The sequence below is a fragment of the Archocentrus centrarchus genome, chromosome 11, assembly GCF_007364275.1.
Source record: "Archocentrus centrarchus isolate MPI-CPG fArcCen1 chromosome 11, fArcCen1, whole genome shotgun sequence".
Classification (NCBI taxonomy): Eukaryota; Metazoa; Chordata; class Actinopteri; order Cichliformes; family Cichlidae; genus Archocentrus; species Archocentrus centrarchus.
This window is the reverse complement of record NC_044356.1, coordinates 25,071,472-25,089,669: the sequence shown is the minus strand read 5'-3', so window position 1 is coordinate 25,089,669 and position 18,198 is coordinate 25,071,472. Positions and strand designations below refer to the sequence as shown.

At 47.6% G+C, this 18,198-nt stretch overlaps 1 long non-coding RNA gene across 1 annotated transcript; it reads right to left on the bottom strand.

The window, feature by feature from the left end:
* Nucleotides 1-7,411: 7,411 nt before the first annotated feature.
* Nucleotides 7,412-17,059, bottom strand: LOC115788361 (uncharacterized). The gene is made up of 3 exons (XR_004020581.1): nucleotides 16,814-17,059; nucleotides 13,989-14,726; nucleotides 7,412-7,941 (listed from the first exon to the last, which is right to left on the bottom strand). It is a non-coding gene; the product is annotated as an uncharacterized LOC115788361 (long non-coding RNA).
* Between the last annotated feature and the right edge of the window lie 1,139 nt (nucleotides 17,060-18,198).

The window sequence follows — 18,198 nt, the reverse complement described above, 5'->3', positions numbered from 1 at the left end:
TGTCCCTCTTTCTTTGTCCCTATCTATAACCATGTTTACCCCTCCCTATGTCCTTCTTCATTTCCTTCCCTCCCTCACTATTTCCCTCCCTCTCACTATTTCCCCTTATATTTCCTTTCCTCCCTCTGTCCATCTGCCTGTCCCTTCCACTCCTAATATCACTCTTTATCCCCCTCACCATGTCCTTCCCTCTCTCTCCCTATATCCCCTTTTTCTCCCTCCATCCCTCCCTCTCCCCTCCCTCCCCATGTCCTTCCCTCTCTCCCTATGTCCGTCTTTCTCCCTCATTCTCTCCCTCCCCATATCCCTTCCTCTCTTTATCTCCCTCTTTCCTTCCCTCTACCCCATGTCCCTCCCTCTCCTTTCCTCCCCATGTCTTCCTGTCTCTCCCTATGTCCTTCGCTCTTTGTCCCTCTTTATCTGCCTGCCCATGTCCTTTCCTTTCTACCTATGTCCCTCTTTCCCCCTCCCTTTGTCCCTCTTTATTTCTCTCCCTCCTTATGGCCCTACTTATATTCCTTTTTATCCCTCTCCCTGTCATTTTATATCTCCCCTCCCATGTCCCTCCCTCTCTCCCCATGTTCCTCTTTATCTCCCTCCTTCTTCCTGTGTCCCTTTCTATCACCCTCCCAATATCCCTCCCTCTCCTTGTGACTCTCTTTATCTGCCACTGTCCCTCACTTAATCCCTCCCTCTCTCCCTATGTCCTTTCCTCTATGTCCCTCCCTATGTCCCACCCTCTCCCTATGTCCGTTTTTTATCTCCCTCGCTCCCTCTTTCCCTCCATGTCCTCTGTATTTCCCTCCATATGTCCCTCCCTGCTTCTATGTCCCTCTTTATCTCCCTCCCTCCACATGTCCTTCCCTCTCTCCCTATGTCCCTCTTTCTCCCTCCTTCTCTCCCTCCCCATGTCCCTTCCTCTCCTTATCTCCCTCTTTAGGTCCCTCTTTCCTTCCCTCTACCCCATGTCCCTCCCTTTCCCTCTCTCCCTATGTCCTCCTGTCTCTCTCTATGTCCCTCCCTCCCTCCCCAGGTCCCTTCCTCTCTCCCTGTGTCGCTCTATGTCTCCCTCCCTCCTCCTGTGTCCCCCTTTATGGCCCTCCTTCTTTTCCTATGATCCTCGTAATCTCCCTCCCCATGTCCTCCTCTCTCTCCCTATCCCCCTCCCTCTCTTCCCATGTCCTTTGCTCTCTGCCTATCTCCCTCGCTCCCTACCTATGTCCCAACCTCCCTTCCTCCCTATCTCACCATGTCCCTGTCTATCTCTCTCCCTCTCTTCCCATGTCATTTGTTCTCTCCCTATGTGCCTCTTTATCTCCCTCCCTCCCTATATCCCCTCCCTGTCCCCGTGCCCTTCTTTATCTCCCTCACTTCCTCTCCATGTCCCTCTTTATCGCCCTCCCTCTCTCCCTATGAGGGACGGACATAGTGAAGGACATCTCCCTCTCTCCCCATGTCCTTCCTTCTCTCCCTATTTTCCTCTTTATCTTCTTCCCTGTCTGTCCTTCACGTTTTCTTTTTCACTCGTTATATCCCTCCCTCCATCTCCTTACTTCTTTCCAAACCTTTTTATTTCTTCCTCTTTATGTTCCTCATTGGCTCCCTCCCTTCCCGTCTTCCACCTTTTATCCCTCCCTCCCTCCCTCCCTCTCTTGGTACTGAGCTTCCTCTTTTCCTCCAATTCCTCCCTGCCTGTCTTCCTCCTCCTCCCTTTCTTCCTCCCTATTTCCCTCCCTCTATGTCCCTGTTTATATATCACCCTGTCCCTCCCTTCTTCCCATTTCCCTCCCTCCCTGTGTCCCTCCTTATGTCCCTCTTTATCTTCCACTCTCCCTGTGTTCCTTTATATCTCCCCTCCCATGTCCCTCCCTCTCTCCCCATGTTCCTCTTTATCTCCCTCCGTCTTCCTGTGTCCCTCTCTGTCACCCTCCCAATATCCCCCCTCTCCTTGTGACTCTCTTTATCTTCCACTGTCCCTCACTTAATCCCTCCCTTTCTCCCTTTGTCCTTCCCTCTCCCTATGTTCATCTTTTTCTCCCTCTTTCCCTCCCTCTCCCCCTATGTCCCTTCCTCTCCCTGTGTCCCTCTTTTTCTCCCTCCTTCCCTCCCTCTGTTACTATGTCCTTTCCTCTCCCAGTGTCCTACTTTATCTCCCTCCTTCTCCCCATTTCCCCTCATATTTCCACCCCTCCCTCCCTCCCTCTCCATGTTCCTCGCCCTACCTATATTCCTTCCTCTCTCTCTGTGTCCCTCTTTATCTCCCTCCCTTCCTGTCTATGTCTGTCCCTCTCTATGTCCCTCTTTATCTCCCTCCCCATGTCCTTCCCTCTCTCCCTATGTCCATATTTCTCCCTCCTCTCCCTCCCCATGTCCCTTCCTCTCCTTATCTCCCTCTTTAGCTCCCTCTTTCCTTCCCTCTATCCCATGTCCCTCCCTTTCCTTCCCTTCTCATGTCCTTTCCTCTCTCCCTATGTCGCTCTTTGTCTCCCTCCCTCTTCCTATGTCCCTCTTAATCTCCCTCCCCATGTCCTCTCTCTCCTCATCCCCTCCCTCTCTTCCCATGTCCTTTCCTGTCTTCCTATCTCCCTCACTCCCTACCTATGTCCCAACCTCCCTCCCTCCCTATCTCACCATGTCCCTGTCTATCTCCCTCCCTCTCTTCCCATGCCCTTTATTCTCTCCCTATGTCCCTCTTTATCTCCCCCCTCCCTATCTCCCTCCCACCCCATGTCCATCTTTCTCCCTCTTTCTCTCCCTCCCCATATCCCTTCCTCTCCTTGTCTCCCTCTTTAGCTCCCTATCTCCTTCCCTCTACCCCATGTCCCTCCCTTTCCTTCCCTCCCCATGTCCTTTCCTCTTTCCCATGTGTCGGTCTTTGTCTCCCTCCCTCTTCCTATTTCCCTCTTTTCTCCCTCCCTTTGTCTCTCTTTATTTCTGTCCCTCCTTATGTCCCTCCCTTCCTCATTATTTCCCTCCCTTTTCCTATGTCCCTCTTTTTCTCCCTCCTTCCTTCCCTCTCTTCCTATGTCCTTCTTTATCTCCCTCCTTTCCTCCCTATATCCATCTTTTCCCCCATGTCCATCCCTCTCTCTCTATGTCCCTCTTTGTCTACCGCCCTCTTCCTGTGTTCCTCTTTATCTCCCTCCCTATCTCCCTCCCTCCCCATGCATTTCCCTCCCTCCCTATGTCCCTCTTTCTCTCCCTTTTTCCCTGTGTCCCTCCCTCCCTGTGTTATTTTCTCTCTCCCTGTGTCCGTCTCTTTCTCCTGCCTTCCCTCCTTCCCCATGTCCCTTCTTCTCCTTATCTCCCTTTTTAGCTCCCTCTTTCCTTCCCTCTCCCCCATGTCCCTCCCTCTCCTTCCCTTCCCTTCCCTCCCCATGTCTTCCTGTCTCCTCCCTATGTCCTTCCTTCTATGTCCGTCTTTATCTCCCTGCCCATGTCCTTTCCTTTCTACCTATGCCCCCCTTTGTCCCTCTTTATTTCTCCCCCTCCTTATATCACTTCCTCTCCCTATGTTCCTTTATCTCCCTCCTTCACTCCCTCTCTTCCTATGTCCTTCCCTCTCCCAGTGTCCTACTTTATCTCCCTCCTTCTCCCCATTTCCTAGTTTGCAAACCGCAAACTAGCGAGGGTAGTGGTAGTGGTGTATAAGTGTGTGGGAAGGGTTTATAAAAACTTAAAATAGTGTATAATAGGGGTGCAGAAAAAATTGATTCGAGCTCGAATCGCGTTTCTAACATTGAACGATTCAGAATCGATTCTCATTTTTAAAAAAAACGATTTTTTTTTTTGCGGGTGCGGCGGTGCCTTCTCAGCCACCGTAGTGCTAGGCAAAACAAGGAAGCAGCGTGGGCTATGTACAGGCATGCAAGCCTAGTAGGCTACAGAGGGGTGTGTAGTGTCGTGTTACGGTGTTTGTTGTTGCGCCGTATGGAGGATGAAGAAAAAGAAATCCAACCGCCTCCGCGGTCTTTGAAAGCAACCATTTGGAAACACTTTGGATTTTACCGGCAACCCGGCCCGGGTAAGAAAGGGCATGACATAACTCATGCGATTTGCAGAGATTGCAACGGTAAAGTATTTCGGGAATACTTCAAATCCCCGTTTGAAAGACATCACCCAGAGTTGTTGGTAGAATTGGATAATCCAGAGAAGACAGCGCCAACACGACCAGCTGATCAGCCCACGCTTCACCACTTTTAATTAATGATAAAACCTTTACAATTATAAAATCTTTATAAATGTACTCTGCTTTCATGCCAGCAGACTGGAGTAGATCCTGAGATCCCGAGAATCGTTTTGAATCGAGAATCGTTTTTGAATCGGAAAATAATCGTTTCTGAATCAAATCGTTTGGATTTGAAAGAATCTGGAAAAAATCGAATCGTGACCCCAAGAATCGATTCTGAATCGAATTGTGGGATACCCAAAGATTCACAGCCCTAGTGTATAACTACTAAAATAATGTATAAATATTAAAATAAATACAGTGTCCCTACTTTGCGGATTTTCACTTATCGCGGGTGGTCCTGGAACCTAACACCTGCGATAAGTGAGGGATTACTGTATCCCTTTTTATCCCTCTCCCCATGTCCCTCTTTATTTCCCTCCCTCTCCCTATGTCCATCTTTTTCTCCCTCTCCCCCATGTCCCTCCCTCTCTCCCCATGTCCCTCTTTATCTCCCTCCCTCCCCATGTCCTTTCCTCTCTGCCTTTGTCCCCCTGTCCCTCTTTTCACCCTCCCTATATCCCTCTTTAGCTCCCTCCTTCCCTCCCTGTATGCCTTTGTTCCCTTTCTTTTCTTCCTCCCTTCCCTCTCTTTCTTCATATCCATCCCTCTTTGTTTTTCCTGCTTCCTTCTGATCCCCCCTTGTTTTCTACTTCCTTGTCATCCGCTTTTTCTCGTCATCTCCCTCCATCCCTCTTGACTTTTCTCTCTTTCTCCCTGCCTCCAATTTTTTTTCACTCTTTATCTTTCTCTCTCTCTCCATTCCTACTACTTTCTCTCTCTTCCTATGCTCCTACTCTTCTCCCTCCTCCGTTTTCTTCCCCTCCTATCTTCCCTTCCTTACTCTGTCTCCTTCCCTTCAGTCTTTATCCTACTTACTTCCTCCCTTCGTTTTCTTCCATCTCTCCCTCCCTCTCTTCCTAATTATCTCACTCTTCCTCCTTTCCCATCTTCCTTCCTATCTTCCTCCTTGCCTCCCAAACTTCTTTTGTTATGGCTCCAATCTTTTCTTTCCTCCCTTCTTGTCTTCCTCCCTTCCTTCCTATCTTCAGCCTTATCTTTATCACCTTTCTTCCCTCTCTTCCTCTTTCCCTATTTTTCTGTCTCTTTCCCCTTCTTCCTATTTATTGCTTTCTTTTGCTGTTTTCCTACTTATATCCCTCACTCCCTTTCCTCTTTCCTGTCTGTATGCTCTTCTTACTCTCTTCTCTGTGCCCTCACTCCCCAGCCAGTCGCGGCAGATGACTGCCCCTCCCTGAGCCTGGTTCTGCCGGAGGTTTCTTCCTGTTAAAAGGGAGTTTTTCCTCCCCACTGTTGCCAAGTGCTTGCTCATAGGGGGTCGTTTGATTGTTGGGGTTTTCTGTCTTATACTGTAGGGCCTTGACCTTGCAGTATACCTTGAGAACTGTTGTTTTGAATTGGTGCTATATGAATAAAACGTAATTTAATTGAAGTTAAATTGAATATGATCTCTAACTAAACATAAAGCCATCCAGTCCAACTTGGACATGTATTTTATTTAGTGATGTGATGAAAAAAAATAAATAAATAAATAATAAAAATAAATAATTCAAGCTTTTCATTATGTGACCATTATACAACTGGTGCAATGCATAAATTAGTACCATCTAAATAAGAGACTCAAAAAATCCTAGAAATATTCCTACTGAGTGTCAAACATATGCCTGACCATCTACATCAGTATTCCCTACAAGGATGAGAACCGCAGCTTCTTACTCCAGCTTGCTGAAGTGCAGGTGTGCACCAAGCCTGTTGTGTGTGACATCCTGCAGATGGAAAGCCTTGCTATGAAGGAGTCTCCTAAGAACTTGCAGGGTTTGTTGACTTTGCAGTTGTAATGGACTGATAGAAAAGAGCAGCCACATTTCCTGTGTGGAAAGATCAACTAACCTGAACATTCACTGAATCATTCACAGAACATGGTCCATGGTGCTGTAAAACACAGAGCAGTCATTTCCCATATTTACTCTTACAGTACACTGGGGGAAGAAAAAAAAATCAGTCATTAGAGCAGACTGTTTCCTCAGGTGTAAGATTTATTAATTCTCTCTTTAAACTGACAGCATTTATTTCAATATTTAAATAATGAAATAAATGGCAGAGCAGGCCAAATGGAAAGAAGGTTTAATTCTGGCATTTTAAACTGTTTGTGGTGTTGCATTTGATGAGGGTCTGACAAAGAAAACAAGACACTGGGAATACTTAACGTATTAATTTCATTAAAAAACACAAATGTTGTGGTCATAGTATTAAAACTGAACTTGATTTATTAAGTTCATAAATGTTACATTGACAGCAGTAATATAACAGACTTTAGATTATAGAGGACCAAGGTGGTTCCTGATTTCATTTTGTGGGAAAACTTAAATCACATATCAGACTGATCTGTAACATTCCACCAGATGGAGATAAACAAAAGTCAAAACATGCTGGTTTTACATCAAAGGTTTTCTTTATTCTACTTATGAGCTGCTGATTGTGTCCAGAAGTTTAGATGTGAAAATCATGGTGCTGAAAATTATGGAGCGGGCTGGAACCTGGTTAGGGAGCATACTGTAGCTCTGCCAGGAAAAGAAAAGAGTGTTAACTTTAAGGGGCAAAATGAACTGAGCATAATGTAGCGCCTAAGGCGAAAACTGTAACTCCTTACCTGCTAGAGAGTCGGGTGAGAGACTTGGATGAGTGTTGGTCGGTGTTAATAATCCTAGATGGTGTGGGGTGAGACTTATTTCTCCTTTTAAATTTAATTTAAAAAAGTTTCAATATTTTTAAATTCTGAATTCAATTTCATTCAAATGAAAAAAGATTTTTTTATTGTTTTTTTTTCTGTAAAGCCCATTTCCATTTGAACTATTTATTAATGGTTAATAGTTCAATTAGAAATATGTATAAATGCTCTTCTTATTGTCCATTAAATTGCCAAATAATGAATTACTGTCTAAATAATAAGAAGAAATTAAAAAGTAATTGGTAAATTCATTTACTAATGAATATTTAATTGCATAATTAATGATTAAATTACAACACGTTTTATTTTGATGCATGTGACTTTCCTGGTCCTCCATAGACGAGACTTCATGAAATCAATCTAAAGTTCTCATGGCAGTGTGTGATTGGTGGCTGAGCGGTGGAGGCAGAAATAACAGGATTTTCCACAGACAGTTCGGTCTCTATTCCTTTTTTATTCAAAGCAGTGGATTGTTATGCCACATTTACAGTGCAGATCAGTTAGCCAAACTGAAGAGAAAAATGAAAGTAAAGAATTTTTCTGGAAAACAAAAGAAAATTAACAAAGTAACTACAAATTAAAGACAGTCATCTAAAATTTAACTGAACTGCACACCGCTCACCATCATGGCCAGACACACAGAGCTGCAACTCCCGCCAATACCAATACCTAATTGGTTTACGACAGTGCTCAATCATTCATTCAAAGGCAATGGTAATAAGTTAAAAGTGAGACAATAAATAAAGATATATTTAGAGAATGTTACTTGCTGTTAAACTAATTAAAATCAACACATTCTTCAAACATCAGACAAAACTTCCCAGTCCTTCATACCCCATTCCCCCAGGATCTCGACCAGTAAAGTCCAAAAGGGCAGTTCCTGGGTCTAAACTAGATACAGGCCAAGTGCAGTCTGGAGAAGAGGTGAGAAACAAGCAAATTATTCCGATACAAATCTTAAAACCTGTCACGGCTGTGTGCGGGCAAGGCAGGGAGGACCCCAGTGCAGGACACGGCGAGAGCAGGTTCGGATGGAGGTTTATTTGATAACTCAAACAATTATAAAACAGAAAACTCAAAAGCAGACACTAGGAACTTGAAGACAAAACACACAGGCCAAAACTGACGAGGACCCGAACAAGGAACAGAGGGAAAACAAAGGGCTTAAATATACAGAAGGGGATTAGGGCAAGTGGAAACAGCAGGGGACGACAGGTGAACCAAATGAACCTAATGACAAGGGGAAGCAAAACTAAACACAAAGCACAGGAAACAGACCGTCAAAATAAAACAGGAACTGAGTACACATAACAGACGCAGACCTAACACTGAAAACTTAAGGAAACATACACAAAAACAAGGGAGACTAAACAGCATACTCAAAACAATATATAAGAAACACAACCTGAAAAATACAACAAAAGAAAGCTACACAAAAGAAAACTCAAAACGCTGGGCCACCGGCCCAGGATCATGACAGTACCCCCCCCCAAGGGCCGGCTCCAGACGGCCCAAAACCCGAAAACAAAAAGCCACACCAGGGCGGGCGGCGGGGGACCAGGACGGAGGGCTCGAGACAAAAACAAAACAAAATCCCCAGGAGCAACAATGTCCAAAAAACAAACCAGGAATGAAACAGAAGGCGGCAGCACACGGCTGGAAAAAAGTCCAAACAAAAGAAAACACAAGTCTGGAGGCCGACCGCGCTCCCAGCGGCGGCGACGAGGACGAAGACGAACAGGAGGCCGACCGCGCTCCCAGCGGCGGCGACGAGGACGAAGACGAGCAGGAGGCCGACCGCGCTCCCAGCGGCGGCGACGAGGACGAAGACGAGCAGGAGGCCGACCGCGCTCCCAGCGGCGGCGACGAGGACGAAGACGAGCAGGAGGCCGACCGCGCTCCCAGCGGCGGCGACGAGGACGAAGACGAGCAGGAGGCCGACCGCGCTCCCAGCGGCGGCGACGAGGACGAAGACGAGCAGGAGGCCGACCGCGCTCCCAGCGGCGGCGAGACAGGACAGGAGGCTCGGACAGAGCGTGACTTTCCAGCACGGGTTCTGGCTGAGCAGCACACACAGGCTCTGGTGCAGGACCCTCTGGCTCATGGCGCTCGGGCTGAGCGGAACCCTCCGGACGCTCGGACTGAGCGGGACGCACGGGCTCTGGCGCAGGACCCTCAGGACTCTCAGGATGCTCGGACTGAGCGGGACGCACGGGCTCTGGCGCAGGACCCTCAGGACTCTCAGGACGCTCGGACTGAGCGGGACGCACGGGCTCTGACGCAGGACCCTCAGGACTCTCAGGACGCTCGAACTGAGCGGGACGCACGGGCTCTGGCGCAGGACCCTCAGGACTCTCAGGACGCTCGGACTGAGCGGGATCCCCTGGCGGCTCGGACTGAGCGGGATCCCCTGGCGGCTCGGACTGAGCGGAACACTCCGAAGACTCCGGAGGCTCGGACTGAGCGGGACCCCCTGGCAGCTCGGACTGAGCGGAACACTCTGAGGACTCTGGCGGCTCGGACTGAGCAGGACTCTCCGGATGCTCGAACACTGGATGCGCAGGCTGGGGCTGCTTTGCAAGGCATAGTGCGGGTGAGTCTGATGGTGAGGATGATGGCGACATGGGAGTTAACTGGGACTCTGACTCAGAGACCAGAGACTCAACAGCAGTCGACGGGAGAGACCGGGGCTGAGACAAAGAAGCTGAGTGCGTGGGAGCTGACCCTGGGGAAGCTGAGTGCGTGGGAGCTGACCCTGGGGAAGCTGAGTGCGTGGGAGCTGACCCTGGGGAAGCTGAGTGCGTGGGAGCTGACCCTGGGGAAGCTGAGTGCGTGGAAGCAGGCCGGGAGACGACTGGCTGCGTGGAAGCAGGCCGGGAGACGACTGGCTGCGTGGAAGCAGGCCGGGAGACGACTGGCTGCGTGGAAGCAGGCCGGGAGACGACTGGCTGCGTGGAAGCAGGCCGGGAGACGACTGGCTGCGTGGAAGCAGGCCGGGAGACGACTGGCTGCGTGGAAGCAGGCCGGGAGACGACTGGCTGCGTGGAAGCAGGCCGGGAGACGACTGGCTGCGTGGAAGCAGGCCGGGAGACGGAAAGAGCAGACTGTGAGCTAGAGAGGGCAGACTGCGTGGGAGCAGGCTGCGAGCTAGAGAGGGCAGGAGCTGAGGGAACTGACTGAGAGGGCACTGAAACTGCTGACACTGGGGACCAAGGAAGAGCGACTGGAGCTAGAGCTGACTGAGGGCGAGGGAGAGCGACTGGAGCTAGAGCTGACTGAGGGCGAGGGAGAGCGACTGGAGCTAGAGCTGACTGAGGGCGAGGGAGAGCTACAGGGGTTGACTGAGAGCTGGGGAGAGCGGAGGCTGGAGCTACAGCTGACTGGGATAGAGCGGAGGCTGGAGCTACAGCTGACTGGGATAGAGCAGAGGCTGGAGCTACAGCTGACTGGGATAGAGCAGAGGCTGGAGCTACAGCTGACTGGGATAGAGCGGAGGCTGGAGCTACAGCTGACTGGGATAGAGCGAGGCTGGAGCTACAGCTAACTGGGATAGAGCGAGGCTGGAGCTACAGCTAACTGGGATAGAGGGAGAGCCACAGAGGCTGACTGAGTCCCTGCTGCTGCAGCTAACGCTGAAAACTGATACAAAGGCTTGGACCTAACTGCCCCCACCCGAGGAACAGGAACGGGTGCAGAGGCCAGCCCGTCCGTGGCTGCCCCCACCCGCGGAACAGGAACGGGTGCAGAGGTCAGCCCGTCCGTGGCTGCCCCCACCCGCGGAACAGGAACGGGTGCAGAGGTCAGCCCGTCCGTGGCTGCCCCCACCCGCGGAACAGGTACGGGTGCAGAGGTCAGCCCGTCCGTGGCTGCCCCCACCCGCGGAACAGGTACGGGTGCAGAGGTCAGCCCGTCCGTGGCTGCCCCCACCCGCGGAACTGGTACGGGTGCAGAGGTCAGCCCGTCCTTGGCTGCCCCCACCCGCGGAACAGGAACGGGTGCAGAGGTCAGCTCGTCCGTGGCTGCCCCCACCCGCGGAACAGGAACGGGTGCAGAGGTCAGCTCGTCCGTGGCTGCCCCCACCCGCGGAACAGGAACGGGTGCAGAGGCCAGCCCGTCCGTGGCTGCCCCCCACCCGCGGAACAGGAACGGGTGCAGAGGCCAGCCCGTCCGTGGCTGCCCCCACCCGCGGAACAGGAACGGGTGCAGAGGTCAGCCCGTCCGTGGCTGCCCCCACCCGCGGAACAGGTACGGGTGCAGGGGAAGCTGGAGCTAAGGGAGCAGGGCGAGCAGAGGGAGCTGGAGCTAAGGGAGCAGGGCGAGCAGAGGGAGCTGGAGCTAAGGGAGCAGGGCGAGCAGAGGGAGCTGGAGCTAGGGGAGCAGGGCGAGCAGAGGGAGCTGGAGGCTCTGAGGCGGCTGATGCAGGAGCTGAAGGCTCTGATGCAAGGTGAGTGGAGGGAGCTGGAGCTAAGGGAGCTGGGGCTAAGGGAGCTGAGTGAGCGGAGGGAGCTAAGGGAGCTGAGTGAGCAGAGGGAGCTAAGGGAGCTGAGTGAGCAGAGGGAGCTAGGTCAGAAGGAGCTGTCAAGGCTGGTGTGGGCATAAAGGAGCGTGGTCGTGGCTTGGGGGCTGCTGCAGCTAACAGCTGTGACGGCTGAAGAGGAGGCTCTGAAGCTGGTGGCTGTGACTGCTGAACCAAAACTGCCCCCACCCGAGGAACATGAACGGGTGCAGAAGCGGGCCTGTCCTTGGCAGCTTCCACCCGCGGAAACAAAACGGGTGCGGGTACAGAATATCTCTCAGGGAGACTGCTCACAGTCTTGTCACTGGCCAGTTCATTAAGAACATTGTCAGCCACAGTCTTCATGCCTCGAGTCTTACCATGAAACGTTGGTGCATCTGTAACAGTTAATATTGTATTGGATTCCACTTGTGATTATTTTTCATTTTGGGTTTATGCATAGCGGGTGAAACGGCGCCATCTCTTGGTGGTTAGCTGCGATAAGGGTAGTGGACACAGGAACCTCGTTGCCAGTGTATGGGAGAAGAGCACGAGGTGGGTTCGCTGATATTAGCACTGTGGAAAATGTTGTGTATTATTGCTGTATGTTCATATATGATCACTGGCTAACTGTAATATGTACTTATAGCAACCAGGACACTAATGAGTTGCATATTGTACCTTTGATGAGATTAATAACATTATAACACACAGTTAGAAAAGTTCGCTAGCCTGATGTTAATGGAAAATGCTATTCCTTGTAAGGTGCTGTACCCGATGATGAGCCCATGATTCTGACCAGTACATGTTCCGTTTCATGCAGGTATTTATTTCATGATATTGTATTTTATTTCAATATAAATGTATTAGACCTCGTTGCCAGTGTATGGGAGAAGAGCACGAGGTGCTGTACCCGATGATGAGCCCATGATTCTGACCAGTACATGTTCCGTTTCATGCAGGCAGATAAAGTCAGCATTCATCTCATCCTGTCTCCTGATTGTCATTGAACACAACGCAGACACAAACTATACGACGAATGGAAACACAGAACTGGGTTATGATTATTTGGACCGAGCTGAATTAATACACGGCCAAGTTCAGCACGGTTACACATCCACCGACTGCACAATGTCCATAACAAAGTCCTTAACCATGGCAGGCAATGAGTCCAAAAGCCACGGAAAACTCGATACCAAGCCATGTAAACTGTGTGAAATGGCTCTCTTATTCCCTTCCTTAGGCAGTCTTTGCCATTCTTCACATAGTTCATACATATAGTCCAAAATGTCCTGCAACATCTCATTGTCCGAATTATCAGTCTTAGAATATGAAATGTCTTTATCTCTAGCTGGCACTGAAGCTGAAGTGGAGAGACCAGTGTTTACTGCCTGTTTGGAAAACTCATTTTCCTTAGTGGCCACTTTATTAGGAACAGCGACAGTAAACTCAGTCTTTGAATAAGGCAAAACAGCAGAGTTACTCACAAAGAGCCCGGTGCTGCCACACACGGGCGAGTGAGCAGAATCGTCCTGATGCTGCACAGACCGCACAGTGACGCCGAGCTGGTGCTGTGCAGTGCTTACGGGTGCGGCAGGCAAAGGCTGCTGATTCCCTCGTCGAGAGCCATGCTTCTTTCTCCCAGAAGCGAGCGGAGGCTGCAACGAGGTGATGGGCGGCATTCTCTGCGGTGGCGGCGAAGAGAGGTAGCCACCCACTGTGATCGCCGTCGGAAAGAGCGGAGGGGTTGCAGCTGGCGGAGCGAACAGCTGCCGTGGCGAGGCTTGGGCTTGAGGCTGAGGTGGAGCGCGACGTTGCTGGGACCTTTGCCAGCTTGCTGGCCCGCCCAGGGCCAGGCGAGTGCCATAAAACTCAGACCTGCACCCCAGGGCAAGCCAGGGCTTCCACCTAATCTTCTCATCCCGGTAAGACTCCATTACTGCTTGACGCTCCTGTAGATCGCTGTCCGCGAGGTCCATTTCTGGGTTCGGGTCCTACTGTCACGGCTGTGTGCGGGCAAGGCAGGGAGGACCCCAGTGCAGGACACGGCGAGAGCAGGTTCGGATGGAGGTTTATTTGATAACTCAAACAATTATAAAACAGAAAACTCAAAAGCAGACACTAGGAACTTGAAGACAAAACACACAGGCCAAAACTGACGAGGACCCGAACAAGGAACAGAGGGAAAACAAAGGGCTTAAATATACAGAAGGGGATTAGGGCAAGTGGAAACAGCAGGGGACGACAGGTGAACCAAATGAACCTAATGACAAGGGGAAGCAAAACTAAACACAAAGCACAGGAAACAGACCGTCAAAATAAAACAGGAACTGAGTACACATAACAGACGCAGACCTAACACTGAAAACTTAAGGGAACATACACAAAAACAAGGGAGACTAAACAGCATACTCAAAACAATATATAAGAAACACAACCTGAAAAATACAACAAAAGAAAGCTACACAAAAGAAAACTCAAAACGCTGGGCCACCGGCCCAGGATCATGACAAAACCAACATTTTCAATCAGATTCTCTTCAGCAGTACACACACATGTACGTTAAAAGCACTGTATAGTATGTTTAGATGTCACCGGCCTCCCTGTGACCGGGGGTACTGATATTTAATATTCTACATTATAACTCGAAAGACAGAGATTGGTCATTTTATGTGAGCAGTTTAATAGTAAGATTTCTTCTGCAAAATTAGAGTTTTTTTTCTTTGCACTAACTGCCTCATTTTGAAAAGATCTTTCTAATATGGCAGATGAGGGTATGTTCAGCCCTGTAAGCCCAGCTGATGGCCAATGTGGTGGACGGAGAGAAGACGGTAATGTTCCAGTGAGGGAGGGTTTTTTTTTTGTGGCAGCCTATCCATGATTGGCAGCACCACCAAGGACTCACCACTATTACATTAAAAAAAAAGTACCATTTTGTATAATAAAAGCATTTGCTTTCTTTTCACATCATTCTTGTGTCATTTTATACTTTGGTTATAGTTATTCCCTATATCCCTGTCGTGTTTTATCATAGAAATAGTTGGAAAGACCCCTGTACAGACAATAAACAATTTATAAATAAACAATATATTTAGCAGTTGTTTTAAATCAAGTCAACAGAACAGTCTCGCTCTTTCAGCTGGCTGCCTCCTCTTTCTCCTCTTCCTCACACATTGCTGAATTTGGCCGGGTGCATCATCAGGGCGTGGAACGTCTCTGTCGCCTAAACCGGTCTCTCCTGACCCTGGACACTCCTGTTACAAAGGAAATCAACCATGGCAGTTAACAACAATAGCAGCAAATGTTTAACTTGCTAACTTGCATGGTTTAAAACATGACTTTAACTTAATCTCACATGTATGTACTTTTTTTTTTTTTTTTTAATCATAGCAAAATAAAAGAAAGGGAAACCGGACAAACATACAATCCTGTTGGCAGGCTAAACACTACAAAAATGGCACAGACAGATGAATATTTACTCAGTATTAATATTAGCCATTCTATTTAAAGCGAGTGCTAACAGAGTAATAGTGGAACTTTCTGCTAAATTCTCTGAAAAATATGTTCAAATACATTCATTTCCTTGGTACCGCTGTACAGAGCCAGCTCAGGTAGCAAAATATCCAAACTGACATTAGCCGTGTAACGATCCTGAAGTTTGAACAGGACTTTAAAAGTGAAAACCAAGCAGCATTCACAACCTGTTTGTTCTATTTATATGAATAAAAATTAAAAGATGACATCATGAATGGAATTTTGGGAACTCTGCTCTGAGTGGCAGCTATTGTGACGTGACGTCACAGTAGAACAACTGCATATCTGCAGGAGGACAGAATTCTGCACTCAGAACCCTTTTTCCAAAACTGTTGATATTCTGTAGAAAATGTAAATAAAAACAATTTTCAAATCTCATAAACCCGTATTTTATTCACAATAGAACACAGAAAATATGTTTAAACTGAGAAAATGCACCATTAAAAAAAAAAGAAGGTAATTTTGAATTTGATGGGAGCACATCTGAAAAAAGTTGGAACAGGGTCGTGTTTACCACTCTGCTGCATCCCCTCTTTTTTTTAATGTCAGTCTTTAAACGTCTGGGAACTGAGGACAGCAGCTGCTGGACTTCTGGGAGAGGAATGTTGTCCCATTATTTTCTGATATGGGGGAAATTCTAGCTGCTCAGCATCCTGGGTGTTTACCATGTTTATCATTTCATGATGCTCCAAATGTTTTCAGTTGCTGAAAGGTCTGGACTGCAGGCAGTGGTGGTGCCTTTTCAGATGTTCAAGCTGTCAGTTCCAAAGGCACTGATGCACCTCCATACCATAAGATGCAGGCTTTTGAACTGAGCACTGATAACATACTGGATGGACATTCGCCTCTTTAGTCCGGAACACGCAGCTTCCATGTTTTCCAAAAAAGAATTTAAATTTTGATTTGTCTGACCACTGAACAGTTTTCCGCTTTGCCTCGGTCCACTTCAAATGAGTTCTGGCCCTGAGAAGATGGTGGTGTTTCAGGATTATGTTCACATATGACTTCTTTGCATGATAGAGCTTTGACCTGCATTTGTGGATGGCACGGTGAACTGTGATCACTGACAGTGATTCCTGGAAGTGTTCATGAGCCTGTGCAGTGATTTCCATGACAGAACCAGCCTGTTTTTAATGCAGTGCTGCCTGAAGATCACAGACATCCAGTAATAATTTTTAGCCTTGTCCCTTCACACAGAGATTTCTCCAGATTCTCAGGGTGTTTGATGATATATATTTACATACTGTGGATGATGAGATATTCACAGTCTTTGTAATTTTGCTCTTTTTATACCCAATCATGTTCCTCTGCTTGTGAGATGTGTCACTTCCATCAGAATCTAAATTACTTTATTTTTTCTCAGAATAATAAATTTTCTTATTTTAAATATTTAAAATATTCCCATGTTGTATTGTGAATAAAATGTGGGTTTATTAGATTTGCAAAGCACTGTATTCTGTTTTTATTTACATTTTTAAAGCGCTTCCTATGTTGTTGTTGTTTTTGGGTTTTTTTTAGTTTGTTTGGAATTGTAACTATTCAGCAACAGGTGTCATACATCTGTGAACAGCACGCGGGTAAACATCTGCTCTACTGTCTAAAGATCCCGAAGACTGAAAGTGAAAGTTATTTTGTGTTGATGTTGTTGTTTGCGCTATGAAGAGTAAATAATGTAAATAATCACTAACAGAGTGATAAATGAAAATGTAAAAAAAAAAAAAAGTAATAACTTTCATAAAACTTATTCGCTTTTTTTCAAAGTGACGCAGGGCTACAGGTAAGTGACTGAATGAAACCCAGTACTTACATTTAAAAGTGTATTGCTCGGCTCCTTCCTTTCTTCTGTGCCTCATGCGGGGGGAAAGTATCCAACAGCAAACTGCGCGTAATGAATCTTGGAATGCGGTCGGCCGCGAAGGATACAGCCAATGTATGTTTCGAAGCCGGGAAAAGAGGGGAGGATTTATGAGCCGCATTCCGAAATGGGACAGCGTCCCCCTTCACTGATGCCTCCGAAGGATGCAGCCGCTAAGTTGTGACACAGACGTGAGCTGATGAGCGCAGGAAGCTGCAGAGAGCCAGAGTTTCAACTTAAAAGACTTGTGTCTGGCTAGTAACACACAGTGACGAGATAAGAGAAATTCTCATTGGAAGAGGCAACCTAAACTAACGCCCGCCTCGTCCAATGAGGAAGGACCTGCAGTACTTCAGGAGGTTACTGAAGTTGAACTTCCAATCGTTCACTGTATTCACATCCTGACTGATAAAGCAGTGAAAAATTTGGAGTCTGTGGTGATTTGGGGAAGAGTACTTCATGCTTCCATCTGCTAACAAGTTTATTTTCTTTTCCTTTATGACTTAGCACCATGTCCACAGTGCCACAACTATGACACTACTAACAATGTTATGAGCTTGATTCACCAGCCAACTCAGCGAGCAGAGAATCTGTGGAGCATTTTTAAGATGAAAACGGGAAAGACCCAACCCACAAATACAGACGAGCTGAAGGCTTCAGTGACACCACAGCAGCGCCACAAGCTGGTTGCCTCCATGCCATGCTGCTTTGATGCAATAATTCCTGGTAAAAGGAGTCCCAACCAAGCACTTAGTGTATAAATGATCTTTTCAGAATTGGATATTTTTGTTTATTTTAAATCCTTTTTTTGATTAATTTTAGGAAATATTCTAATCATTTGAAATACTGGATTTCTGATTTTCAGATATGTAATAATCATCAACATTAAAATAATTTTTAAAAAAAGGTTGAAATATTTAATTTTATGTTTAATGAACATAGAACATATTAAATGTTTGCTTTTTGAATTACACTAGGGGGGGGGAAATAAAATTTTCTGATATCTGATATTTTCCTGATATTGTAATGTTTTGAGATGGACTAGCAGGAAGTCGTGACCTGTTCCATGAAAACAGAGGTGTGGCTGCAGGCACAACCTCACATCTAATTGGGAAGGAACTAGCTGCCCTTAGAAGAAGGTAAATAAAAGGCAAAGAATCAATAAAATGAAAGAACTATGTCATTTAGCAACATTCCCTCTAATAACCCTCAGATTCAGGGTGACTGGAGATAAACGTTGGTCAGACCCACTACACTCCAAGTGGCTTGGCCAGTGAGAGGAGGGCCTGCCCTACTTTTGAAGCGTATGTCATGTGAGGCTGTGTGGCAGGCATTTT